Source organism: Peromyscus leucopus, chromosome 15, assembly GCF_004664715.2.
Source record: "Peromyscus leucopus breed LL Stock chromosome 15, UCI_PerLeu_2.1, whole genome shotgun sequence".
Classification (NCBI taxonomy): domain Eukaryota; kingdom Metazoa; phylum Chordata; class Mammalia; order Rodentia; family Cricetidae; genus Peromyscus; species Peromyscus leucopus.
In genome coordinates this window covers 85,555,976-85,569,893 of record NC_051076.1, presented here as the reverse complement: position 1 = coordinate 85,569,893, position 13,918 = coordinate 85,555,976, and positions in this window count along the sequence as shown.

Genomic DNA, 13,918 nt, shown 5'->3' with positions numbered 1-13,918 from the left:
GAAAATGGTGGCACTCACACCATTCCAGGGGCAGAAATCGGTCTGGATCTCTATGAGTTCAAGGCCACATTGGAAACAGCCAGGCATGGTGATACACACCTTTAATCCCACAAAGTGAGCCTTTAATCCCAAGAAGTGAGGGCAGAAAGCAGAAAGGTATATAATGCAGGAAAACCAGGAACTAGGTTGGTTAAGCTTTTTAGGCTTTTGAGCAACAAACAGTTGAGCTGATATTCATTCTGGATGAGGACTCAGAGGCTTCCAGTCTAAGGAAACAGGATCAGCTGAGGAATTGGCGAGGCAAGGAAGCTGTGGCTTGTTCTGCTTCTCTGATCTTCCAGTATTCACCCCAATACCTGGCTTTAGGTTTGATTTTATTAATAAGACCTTCTAACAATTCATGCTACAGTTGAAAGATTAGTGTAATCTGTGTGTGACTATATAAAATTCTGACAATATCTCTTACATTCTAGGAGAGTGAACTTTCTAGCCAAAGTTAGTCACCTTGAGGTCACTTAAGACTTAAGACTGCCAGTCTATTCAAACTGTTTATTTAACCTCCTTTTAAGAGAAGACTGTAAACAACTTCATTTGCTTGAATTTCCCACTTAATGAACTTTTACTACTTAAGCTAATGCACATGTGCAATCTTAAATTATCTACTCTTTCATGCCCCTGGCCTAGAATAATGCATGTGTATCATTTACTAAAAGCAGCAAATACAGAAGTTGAAAGAAATTTCATCAATCATAAAGGTTAAAAGAAAACATTTAAGGATAATGGTGGATAAACAATGTTTATTATTTGTGTTAGTTGGCATCATTGGTGCCTGTAACTTAATGTCTTGTAAAACTGTTAATGATTTTTGTAAAGTATCCAATTCCTTTCCCATGTGATGCTTTCTATGTTGTTCATCAAAAACAGAATGAAGCCCTTTGTTAGAGAGTGATATAACTCACACACAGGCACATACTATAGACAGACACCTGGACACACATAAACAAACATGGAAAGAGACACAGGACAGACAGCCTTCAGGCAGGCATAGATTCAGATGAATGCAACAGACAGAAGATAGAAGGCACAGGAATCATGAATAGAAAATGTGTATCTAGAGTCACTCTTGGTTAAATAACTCTAAGAGGAAATACTTTTATTTATTTTCTTAATGTGGCACTGATGTGTTATTGATTACTTGGAGTTAATCACTAATACTTAAAATCTGCATGTGTGTGTGTGTGTGTGTGTGTGTGTGTGTGTGTGTGTGTGTGTGTGTGTAAGGGTCATAACTTAAAGGAGATTTTATTACCAAGTCCACTTTGCAAAATAAAAATTGTAAGTCCTGCACTATATCTTAGACAGACATAGGTTTTCAGCCAAGTTAAAGGTAAAATGGATCCATCTTGTAGAACAGGCCTTAAATTAAAGCAGAAAATGTTTGAATGCTCCCAAACATTTGTGCATTATGGCCACAGTGGACATGTCTTGTCAGGTCAGTCTTTATTGTAGGTCCTAGAGTTTACAGGTTCGTCACACTGTTGTTTACTTTTCTCTCTCATTTGTGTGCATAGAACCTAGCACTACTGAGTAAGCTACCCAGCAGGGATGGAGAAAAAAGCGGTACCATCTTCACCTCTTCTTATCTTTGGCATTTTCTATTGCATTTCATTTTCATATCTTGATGAAGTCTGAAGAACATTACTTATTTATATTTCTCATTGTATGTTTATCTCACATAATTTCATGATTAGGCCAGAGTTAACAGTTAGGTAAAACATAATATAAGGATAGCATACTTGCAGTTCTTCTGCTAATTTTTATGTCTCTTTCAGCTTAGAATAATGTTTTGTGATTGAATTTGTATTGACAAAATGGCAGGTTTTGCTTCACTGTTTTCAAGCAGCATCCAACTATCTTTTTACATTCTTTGAAGAAGTTTGTTTTTGTTATTTGTTTTTAATGTACTAAGATCCACCCCCCAACCCCATTTTGGCTTCCTCTGTTGCTTTTGATTTTCTTTATTTATTTGCTTTGTGACTGTTTATATATATATATATATATATATATATATATATGTGTGTGTGTGTGTGTGTGTGTGTGTGTGTGTGTGTGTGTTTTATGCATATATATTTAATTTAGACATTTGAATTAGTATCTGTGCGTGCAAGCATGCTTGCCCGAGTGTGTGTGTGTGTGTGTGTGTGTGTGTATTTAACTTTCTTTTTTTCTAATGTATCTGAGTACTTTTATCTAGTGTTTGTTATATTAATTTGGTGAATTTGCTTTTGATTGGCTTCAAGGTTTTTTTCTTGCTATTGTCACTTTTTATGGATTCTAATTAGGCACCTTTTGAGCCATCTGCCATTATCCTACTTCACTCAAAAATTTCTTGTCATTTACTAGTCCTTTGTTCCCTTTGTATGGTTTTTATCAATAAGACTTCAAGTTCACTGATGAATTCCTTATCTATATTTAATGTAAAAAGACCGTTTTCTTCTTTGAAAGACTCTTAGGTGCATACAATGTATCTTGTTCACATCCACCAATACCTGCTTCAACTCCTCTTTTATGCTTATCACATGTCCCTCACAAAAAGTCTTCTTTTTGATAATAATAGGCTGAGTACAAGACTTCCTGCAATTCCCTATAGGCATAATATCATTCCCTCCTCCAGTAGAGAATTTATAATGCTAATCACTATTACTGAAAATTCTCTCTCTGAAAGAACAGACAGATGCCCCTGCTTGTGTTATTTTTCATTTTGTTATTGATGACTATTTAAGTTCTTTACAGTGTATTTATTTTGTCCCTTTTCCAGAGCCTTCCTGATACTCTGTTGTCTTCCAGATGTGTTATAGAACAGAAACTGCTGAAGCAAGGAGGAGTTCAGGTGACTGGGACAGTGTCATTTCAATGGTTGTGGTAAGCCTAGGTAGAAATTTGGCAAGAACTGAGGATTGATGTTGTGGTTAAAGGAATGCACTGGATAACAAATTGTCCTTTTCAGATTCTTTCCCATTTTATTTCCTTGAACCGAGGTACACACACACACACACACACACACACACACACACACACACACACACTACTGTTGCCCAGGAAGGCCATTACTCACTGTTCTTCTGTCCATATTACTTGTTACTCCAGCACTTCTTAGTGGTCAGTGTGGAGGAGAGTCAGCAGAGTTCTCTGATGTTCTGACTACGCCTTTGGCATCAGCAAGCCCTGCCTTCTTGCTTCCAGTGCTGGGTCTTTATACTTTTCCTTCCACTACAGCAAAACTAAAGACCTGTCTTCCTACTACGCAATCTGTCTCTCCCAGACTTAAGCTGATATATTGGTTTGCTACTTTTAGAATAAAAAAGTCATTTTTCAGGAAGACGTGATGCACTTTTTAGCAAGTGATGAACTTAAAGACATACAAGCCCTGCCCCTAAGTTTGCTGTAGACTGTGGGTTACCCAGTCTGTGGTTCCCTTTGACAATCATGTGTAATTCCACGGAGAGGGAACTCCTTTCATGTTTCAAGAATCCTCAGCTCTGCCTTCTGTTATGGAGAGTTTACAACTGAGTAATATTCTTTTATTATTCCTATTATTATTATCATCATCATCATTTTTTGTTTATTTCTACATCTCAATGGCATTTTCCCCTCACTCTTCTCTACCAATCCTTAATCACACCTTCCCTCTTCCCACCCCCCAATCCACTCCTCCTCTATTACTAATTAGAATAGGACAGGCCTTCCATGGATATCAACCAGCCATGGTATATCAAGTTACAGTAAGACTAGGCACCTCCTCTCCTATTAAGGATGGATAAGGCAACCCAGTATTAAGAAATGGTCCCCAAATCAGACATGGAGTCAGAGACAGCCTCACAAGGAGTCCCACTAGCAGACCAAGCTACACAACTATAACAAATATGCAGAGAGTCTAGGTCAGTCCATGTAGGCTCTCTTGGTTGTTTCAGTCTCTGTGAGCCCCCATGAACTAAGGTTAGTTGATTCTGGGGTTTTCCTGTGGTGTCCTTGACACCTCTGGCTCCTACAATCCTTCCTCCCTCTCTTCCTCAGGATTCCCAGAGCTCTGACTAATGTTTGGCTGTGAATCTCTACATATCTCTCCATTAGTTTCTGGGTAAACCTTCTCTGGTGACCACTGATATAGGTATCATCATAGGAGTACAGTAGAATATCAATTAAGAAACATTTCATTGATTTTTTTTTTCAGTTTTTGCTACTTGTGTTTGATTCCATTCTGGACTCTGTGCTATACCTCCTCTAGGTCTGCACCCTCCAAGCAGTGTCAGACATAATCTCCCTCTCATTTTATGGGTCTCAGATTGGACAAGTCATTGCTTGGCCACTGCCACAATTTCTGCACTCCCTTTACCCCCAGCACATCTTGTAGGCAGAACAAGTTGTAGTTGGGAGTTTTGTGGCTGGGTCAGTGTACTAGTCCCTACACTGAAGGCTTGCCTGTTTTTAGGAGATAGCCTGTTCAGGCTCTATAACCCCATTCCTAGGAGTCTTAGCTAGGGTCACCCTTGTAGATTCCTAGGAGTTTCCATTGCAGTAGGTTTCTAGCTTTGCTGAGAGGTGCCCCTGATTCCAGTTCTCTCTACCAGTACTTTCTCTTTACATGCTCCTGCTACCTGATCCCTCTTGTTACAATCCCCACCTTCTCATCCAGACCCCACCCCCCCACCCCCGTCCAACAACAATGTCTGTTCTATCTGCCTTTCACAGTGAGATTCATGCATTCCCCTTTGATACCTCCTTGTCACTTAGCTTCTCTCAATATTTGGATTGGAGCATGGTTATCTTTAACTTTACAACTAATATCCACTGCTATGGATATCATTCTATATAAATAAAACACTGATGGCCAGTGACCAGGCAGGAAGTATAGGCGGGACAAAGAGAGAGGAGAATTGGAAAAACAGGAAGAAGGAGGAGAGACACTGCATCCACCGCCAGGATAAGCAGCATGTAAAGACGCCGGTAAGCCACCAGCCACGTGTCAAGGTATAGATTTATAAAAATGGGTTAATTTAAGATATAAGAACAGTTAGCAAGAAGCCAGTCACGGCCATACAGTTTATAATAATATAAGTGTCTGAGTGATTATTTTATACATGGATTGTGGGACTGTGGGACTTGGTGGAACCTGGAGAGAAGCCCTCCAGCAACAATCCACATATAAGTGGTTACATACCATGTTTGTTTTCAGGGTCTCGATTGCCTCATTCAGAATGATCCATTTGCCAGGCAATTTCGTGATGTCATTGTTTTTAACAGCTGAGTAATACTCCATTGTACAAATGTACCACATTTTCTTTATCCATTTCTTGGTTGAAGGACATCTAAGTTGTTTACTGTTTCTGGATATTACAAACAAAGCAAATAGGAACATAATTGAGCAAGTGATCTTGTGGTAAGATTGAGCATCTTTTATATATATATATTTGCCCAAGAATGGTACAGCTGAGATACATTTATTCCTAATTTTCTGAGAAACTGCCATAGTGATTTCCAAAGTGGTTGTTCAAGCTTGCACTCCCACCAGCAATGGAGTAGTGTTCCCTTTGTTCTATATCTTCCTCAGCATGAGCTGTCACTTGTGATTTTTATCTTAGCCATTCTGACAGGGGTAAGGTGAAATTTCAGAGTCATTTTGATTTGTGTTTCCCTGATGGCTGTGGATGTCTAACATTTGTCTAAGTGATTCTCAGTCATTTGCAATTCCTCTAGTAAAAATTCTCTCTTTAGATCTAAACCACATTTATAATTGGATTATTTGGTTTGTTGATGTCTAGTTTCCTGAGTTCTTTATATATTTTGGAGATCAGCCCTCTCTCAGATGTGGGGTTGGTGAAGAACTTTTCCCATTCTGTAGGCTGTCTTTTTGTCCTTCTAATGTTGGCCTTGCTTCACAAAAGGCTTTCCAGTTCATGAGGTCCTGTTTATTAATTGTTGATCTTAGTGCCTATGAGATTAGTGTTCTGTTCAGGAAGTTGTCTCCTGTGCATTCAAGGTTGTTCCCCAGTTTCTCTCCAGTCTCATTCAGTTTATCCGGTTGTATTTTGAGGTGTTTTGTGCAGGGTGAGAGATATGGGTTGACTTGCACTCTTCTACATGCTGACATCCAATTAGATCAGCACCATCTCTTGAAGATGTGGTGAGACATAAAAAATAGTAAAAATCAGAGAGGTGTACAGATAGTTTAGTGTCTTATTTTGAATTTATCTGCGTGATATGAACACACACTTACACACACACATATACACATATCCAAATATATCTTGCACACAATTTTCATTATATAGGTTTAAAAGAATGCTTGATAAGTCACAAATTTTCTTGTATGCTTATTTAAAAGATGTTGATGAATCTATGCATTAATTTGCCCTGTTGGAAATATTAAGCCCCTTGGTTTTCTTTGATTCTGGTGAAAAGAAACATAAAATGGACCGAGAATCACTTTTCCCCGTTTCTGATTTTTCCAATGACATCATAATCACTAACTCTTTCCAATGTTAAACAGCATCTTAATACCATTCACCAACTAAACATCAATGACTTAAATATCACAAGATGCAAAACCATATGTTAGTGATACCTATCATCTATGGATTCCTGTGCTATGTTTTCTTCTCTCCAAATCATCCACCAGCAAAGAGAATGTGCTTTCTGGTAGTGTACCACAAATATTAAGCATAAAACTTCTGGGATATAAATTACACACAAAGGAAAATGGGAAAATCTGATTTGAATTTTGAAAGATATTGTGTCAAAAAAATGCTCTTTTGTCTCATTCTTTGACTAATGTTTAGGGCCAACAGAGAATGGTTTTCCTTCTGTCCAAAGGTCTTTTGGTGGTCATTTCTTTCATTTTTAATTCAGAAATCTGATTTTATCTGCTACATACTGTGACAGCCTCTACTGCTAAACAATTACATATATATATATATATATATATATATATATAGAATATATATTCAAAATATTTTTAGCATATTTTATATATACAAAGCTATGATTATAAGCAAGAGATATATAAAATTAAGCAAAGCAAACAAGAAAATATAAAGTTAAAATTATTATATTTCTTTTTAGAAATTGATACTACCTGTGATGCAGGAAAAACTACAACATCAATAATTTACCTTGTAGAATACCTCCGTCAATAACAGAGATCAGCACTCTCTATGCCTGGGTTGAGGAAACTAATTACATAACTCATTAAAAATATTTCTTACATTTCTGCACAATTTGGGAAGATTTATCAACTTTTTTCTGCGTTGATTTTTCATATGCCATTATAAATATGGTAGATATGAATTTTAGTATGGAAGCAAATTAAATGTGCCACTCACTGATTATACCAAGTTAATTTAGTTTTTTTAATGCTATATCACAAATGTGTTAGTAACTGATCTGATCACTTTTCTATAACTTTGTTGTAGAAGTTAGTTTTGCATCAGTTTTATGCAAAAGACTAGAAAAATAAGAAATGGAAACATTTCACACTATAGAATATTAATAGCTATGTATTCAGTGTTATCTCATATTACACAAAAATTTTAACCACCTTTATTCCTATCTTTTAAAATTTTTATTGCTGTGTTATGAAGTAGAAACTGTTCATTTTCTTTGAGAGAAACATGTCACTAGTGAGTAGAATTTGGATTTTGTTTGTAGGCATCTGTTTTTTTATGGAAAACATTCTACTGCCTATAAAAATAATAGTAACCTCATTATAACATTTGATTTATTAATAGTGTTCAGAAAAAAATCATTATAGTGGTGTTACTTACCACCAAGGTTTGTGTACCACTACCGGTCCTTGTGTTTCATTGGTGTGACCACAGTTAAAAACTGGAAATATCTATTAATCTATAATTATTAAATCACACAGTACTACAGAGAATACAAACACCAACAACAACAATGATACAGTTACCACAACTATCATAGCCATGTGACTTTTTCAGGCAGTTTATACTTTTAGGTATACTTCTAGATATTTCCACATATACTGTGGCCTCCCATACACTAGCCTATTTAACATTTTGCACCATTATTTCCATCCCTACATCCCTTGGTATCACTGTCTTTCTTCTCATTTCTCATGTTTGTTTATTAATTTTCTGATCTCTGTAAGTTTACCAAATGGAAAACACATATCTAATTATTCAAAGCTAATATATGCAAATGAGAGAAAACATGAATTTTGTTTTTCTAGTCCTGAATTACCTCACTCAAAATTATTTCTAGCTTCATTTATTTACCTGTGAAATTCATTATTTCATTTTTATCCATACCTATGTAATCTATATTGTGCAAATATACCATTTTTTATTACCTATTTATTCATTCAGGGACATCTAGAGTATTTATATTTTCTGACTATCATGAATAGAGTAGCAGTGCACATGGAAAAGCAAGCATCTCTATATTATGATACAGCATCTTTTGTTTGTATGCCCTAGTGGTCCAGCTGATCATGAGGTAGATCTATTCCTAGCTTTTGAGGATGCACCTCACCAATTTCCATAGTCGCTGCTCCAGTTTGAACTCTCATCAGCACTTGATATGTGTTCCCCTTTTTTTTCTTGCATCTAGTCCATCATTTGTCATCATCATATGAGTGTGTGTGTGTGTGTGTGTGTATGCATGCATGCATGTATATAATCTTAGCCATTCTCAGCAACAGTAAGATGAATGTCACATTTGTCTAATGGCTGAATATGCTGAACATTAAAAAAAAAAAAAAAAAAAAAAAACAAAAAACTGTTTCTAGCCGGATGGTGGTGGCGCATGCCTTTATTCCCAGCACTCAGGAGGCAGAGACAGGTGGATCTCTGTGAGTTCAATGCCAGCCTACAGAGCGAGATCCAGGACAGTCACCAAAACTACACAGAGAACCCCCCCCAAAATCTATTTCTTAGCCATTTTGTGTTGCATATTTTGAGAACTCTTTCTCATGCTCCATTTTCTTAGTTTCCTTTTAAAATAATTTGATAATTTTGTACATGACTCTGGTATCTATATTTTTCTCCTCTTAACATCCCCTCAGGCTCCTCTCATGCCCCTTGCTTTCTGATCCACTCACAGTCTCTTCTTTAATCATTGTTGGTGCATGTATATACATATGTTCATGGGTATAATATGTCTCTCTCTCTCTCTCTCTCTCTCTCTCTCACACACACACACACACACACACACACACACACACACACACAAAACCATCTCCAACAACACTGCCTCCTGAATCCATTTTTCATGGCTCATGTATACATGTGTCAACAGCTGGCCACTTGAGATTGAAAATCCACTGGGGAAACTCATCCTTGATAGAAACAAATTCTGACTCAGCTTCCACAGTAACTCTTCATTGAGGAGTGGGATCCCGAAATGTCCTCTTGGCAGCCCATTAGTCCTGTCATTCTGCCTGTCTTGTCCAGACAAGCACATTGTTGAGATATCATGAGTGTATTATACCTAGAGGACACTACTCAGCAACAGGCAACTGAGGCCTCTGGCTCCTACAATTTTCTGCCACTTCTTGTACAGTTTTCCCTGAGCCTTAAGTGTAGAGATTGATGACAGCTTTATCAGTTAGATTTGGGTAACCCAAAGTCCCTTATTATCTATACTTTAGTAATTGATCATTATAATAGTCTTGATACATTGCAAAGAAAAGCTTTTTGATAAGTGATGAGTACACTTATCTCTGTTTATAAAGATAAATATATAGAATATAGTTATACATTATATTCATTTAGTATAATAGGATACATTATATTATTTTTATTGTGTTTTTATTACTTTATGTTCAGTTTTTTTTATATCTGTATGTTCTAAATTGTAATTCTATATCATATGTATGGCTGCTTATATTTTTCCCTTTCTGTAGGCTACCTCTTCAGTCAAAACGATGGTGCCTTTTCCGTATGGAAGATTTTTCATGTCAGGATTTCCCACTTATAAATTCTTGGTCTTAATACCTGCCTTACCAGGATCCTGTTCAGAAAGTCCTTTTCTAGACCTGTAAATTCAAGAGTATTTCTTACTTTTCTCTATCATTTTCAGGGTATTAAATCTCATATTGAGTTCCTTGACCCATTTGACTTTGACTTTTATGCAGGGTTAGAGATAATAATTAAGTTTGGTTCTTCTACATGTAGTTGTCCAGTTTGACCATCACTATTTGCTAAAGTTGCTCTCTATTCTTCAATGCATATTGCTGACCTTTGTAAAAGATCAGGGGACTGTAAGTGTATAGGCTTATGTGGCTACTTAATTCTGTATAATTTATCAATGAGTATGGTTTTATGCCAGTACCACGCTGTTTTTATCACTATAGTGTATAATTTGAAATGTGGGGTGGTGTTTTTGAATCATTACTTTTTTTTGCCTATTCTTAGTCTTTTGTGTGTCCAGATGAAATTTAACATATTATTTCTTATAATTTATAAATATCCTGAAAGTTTTATCCACAGTGACAAATTGTTTTAAAGATTATGCCTTATGAATTTTTTATTTTACAAACTGTTATTTTCTTTATAACACAAAAATCTAATAAAAGTTTATATGCTATTTAAATATTAGAATTATGTATTTTCTCCAAGGGAAATATATTTTAGAATAAATTCATTGATGTTCATTTTTATAAATAAATGAAGATATTATTTATCCAGCAGACTGAAGATCTTCATAGTAAATTATAAGAAACATCACAAAGATAAAACTAACGTGAAAATATACCATGTAAATAATCGCAATTACCTGGCAGGGAAAGAAGTTAAAAACACAAGAGAAAAGTGAAATCCTAGAGTGACATGGACAAGAACAACAGAAAAAAAAACAAAGATTCTAAATTGTTTCTTCTTGAAAATCTGTGTGATAGTAGATGAATAGAAGCAGGATTTGTGAACAACAGCCTCTGAACAGCAAGGCTTATCACACAATGAATTCCTGTGGGAGGGAGAACATAAGAGCTAGAGTAATATTGTCCAGTAAAACACAACCGTGTAAAATCACAATGGAATGGAGTTTAAAGGGAAGTCTATTGTTCTGTTTCAGTAAAGCAATGGAAGTAGATTAAATCACTTGCAAATGTGAATCTGACAGGAACTCAACACTAAAATTCCTTAATTACTTTATGTGAATTAAAAGCAAATGTGTGCTTAGGTACCTGTGAGTTTTGTATTTGTTACTGTGAAAAATTACCACAAACTTAGTGGGTTAATGCAACATAATTTTACCATCACAGTTTCTGTGGGTTAGAATCTGCTCAGCCTGCTCGGATCCTCAACAGAGGGTCTTGGAAAGCAAAGCTCTGACTGCCTTGGGGGCAATGTTCCGTATGGGAATGGGTATACTCCCTAACTCATGGCAGGTTGTTTCAGATGCAGGCCTGAGGTTTCTGTTTTTGAGGTAAACGTGTACTTGGCCCCATTTTCCTTCCATGCTATTCCTGTTTCTCCCTTCAGAAGCAGCAGGTCAAACCTCCTTCTACTTTGAATCTCTCAGGTTTTCTTCCTGCATTTCTCAGACTCCAACTGGAAAATATACTTTACCTTTAAGAGTTCGTGGAATAATACTGAGTCCTCCAGGTTATCTAAAATCCTCATTATCAAAACAGAAAAAAAAAAGCTCATTAATCTAATTACAGCTAAATATGTTCTTTATATATGTTTGGAGGATTTGGAAGTGAATATCTTGAAGGGCTATTTTATCTACCACATTCTATCTCATCAGTAAACTTCCCACATTTATTGAATCACTCATGGGTAGAACCTCTTTAATCCTTAAGTGAATAATGATAATAGGCTATATTTCTATGGAAGTATTTCTCTTGTTCATGGCAATGTTCAAAGCATAATACATGCTTATCATGTCTAATCTTTACAGCTACACTTTTTGAATAGTTTACCTTTATAATTACCATATAGAAAAAGAGAAATAATAGAACTAAAAGAACTTACAGTCATTGTGATAGTGAGTAGTATAAGCAAGGTGTTTTGATTCCAGAGTCAATATTTAGAAAACTACAATTTGAGGGTCTGTTTTTCAGAGTCAAAAAGGCACTCTCACAAAACTTTACTACCTATGTAATAAGGCATTTTGATTCTAATCTGAAACTTTTGATGACTCATGTAGAAACGGACTTTACAGGATGCAAATAGGGACTGAATAACAGTACTGTGAAACTTTCAATAGGTAACACAAGTTTCTTAGAGTATATGACCTACAAATTCAGTAGATGTCATGCTTTTTATTATTAACTTAGTGTGTGTATATGTGGAGGGGTGCATGCCATGTGTGCATGGGGAGGAAAAGGACAACTTGCAACTATTTTCTACTTGCTATTCTGATGATCAAACTTGGGTCATCAAACTGGCATGAACTAAGTTTATCAGCTTAACCATCTTGCTGGCCCGTGTATGTGTTATTCTTAAAAATGGAACATGTTGTGATAAAATAAATAGCTATCACTTAAAAATAAATATTAGAATACTGGTTTTGGTTGGTTGGTTGGTTTTTCAAAACAGGGTTTCTCTGTATAGTTTTGGTGCCTGTCCCGGATCTTGCTCTATAGACCAGGCTGGTCTCTAACTTACAGAGATCCACCTGGCTTTGCCTCCCAAGTGCTGGGATTAAAGGCATGTGCCACCGCTGCTAGAATACTGCTCTTAAGAGATCTAATGCAGTTTATCTGTGAAATGACTATTTTATAATTCTGTAACTTTAGTTTGAATATTAGATGATTTCAGTCATACTTTTTTAAAAGAGTACAGTAAATTCAGCCCACCTTAAGGATCACTGTTCAAGAGCTGGTAGAAAGACTGTAAGAGCCAGAGTCAGGAAGTTTACTGTGAGACTGTGTCTCCTAGCAAGATCAGAAGCTACACCCACGAAATCTCACCAGCATGACTGCTCAGAGCTTAACAAGCACAGCAAAAAATGACAGGCAATAGTTAAAAAGGTGGTGGAAACCTCAACTTAACACAAAAAACTATAGACAACTAAGGAAAGTTTAAAGTGGGATAAATAGGATTCCATAGGAAAGAACACACCAGTTGGTTTCCAATACCAAGTAGCTCTGAAAACATACACAGTTAACATTATAGAGACTAAGAAATGTGTATTTATATATTTAGGCATATATATATATGTATGTATATATATATGTATGTATACCTGTATGTATATAACAACAATAAATAAAGAAGAAGCCACCAATTTTAAGGAGAGCAACTAGCAGCGTGTGGGATGGTTTGGATCAAGGAAATGGAAATGAGAAATGATGTAATTATATTATAACATCAAAAAGTAAAGGTCATAATTAAAAATAGACATATAGAGAATTTAAAAAATAAAAGATTAATTAGGATTTTTTTTTTTGCAAAGATAGCATACTATGCATATAGGCTAAAAATCTTCATACTGTGTTTTCTAATGAATGTTTATTCAGGACTCACCTCCACTTTCTGTCACAAGACACACAAAATTTTTGGGATCTCCCTAACAATAAGCTTCTTTTTTATGCTGAAGAGAGAACTGGGAAGTGTTTTCAGAACAAGACAGAAGGTGCTAATGAGCCAGACAAAGAACCATGTCATAAGGAATTTGGTACATTTAGCCTTACCCACCCCTGACATCCAAAAAAGCAGAGTCCGAGGCTGAGATGAACACCAGCAGTAAGTGTTTGTTATCTGTGATGCCTGTGTACACATCTCCATCAAACTCAGATAACAAAATTTAGAGCATTAGACGGCTTCAACATTTGCAGGAAATGTGTCTTTTTAGGGCCGAGTGCTCTACAACTCTTCCCTCTACTTCACCTAATGTATTTTGTGCACCTGAGGGTTCATGTATACCTTTTCTGATGTCATTCCTCGATATA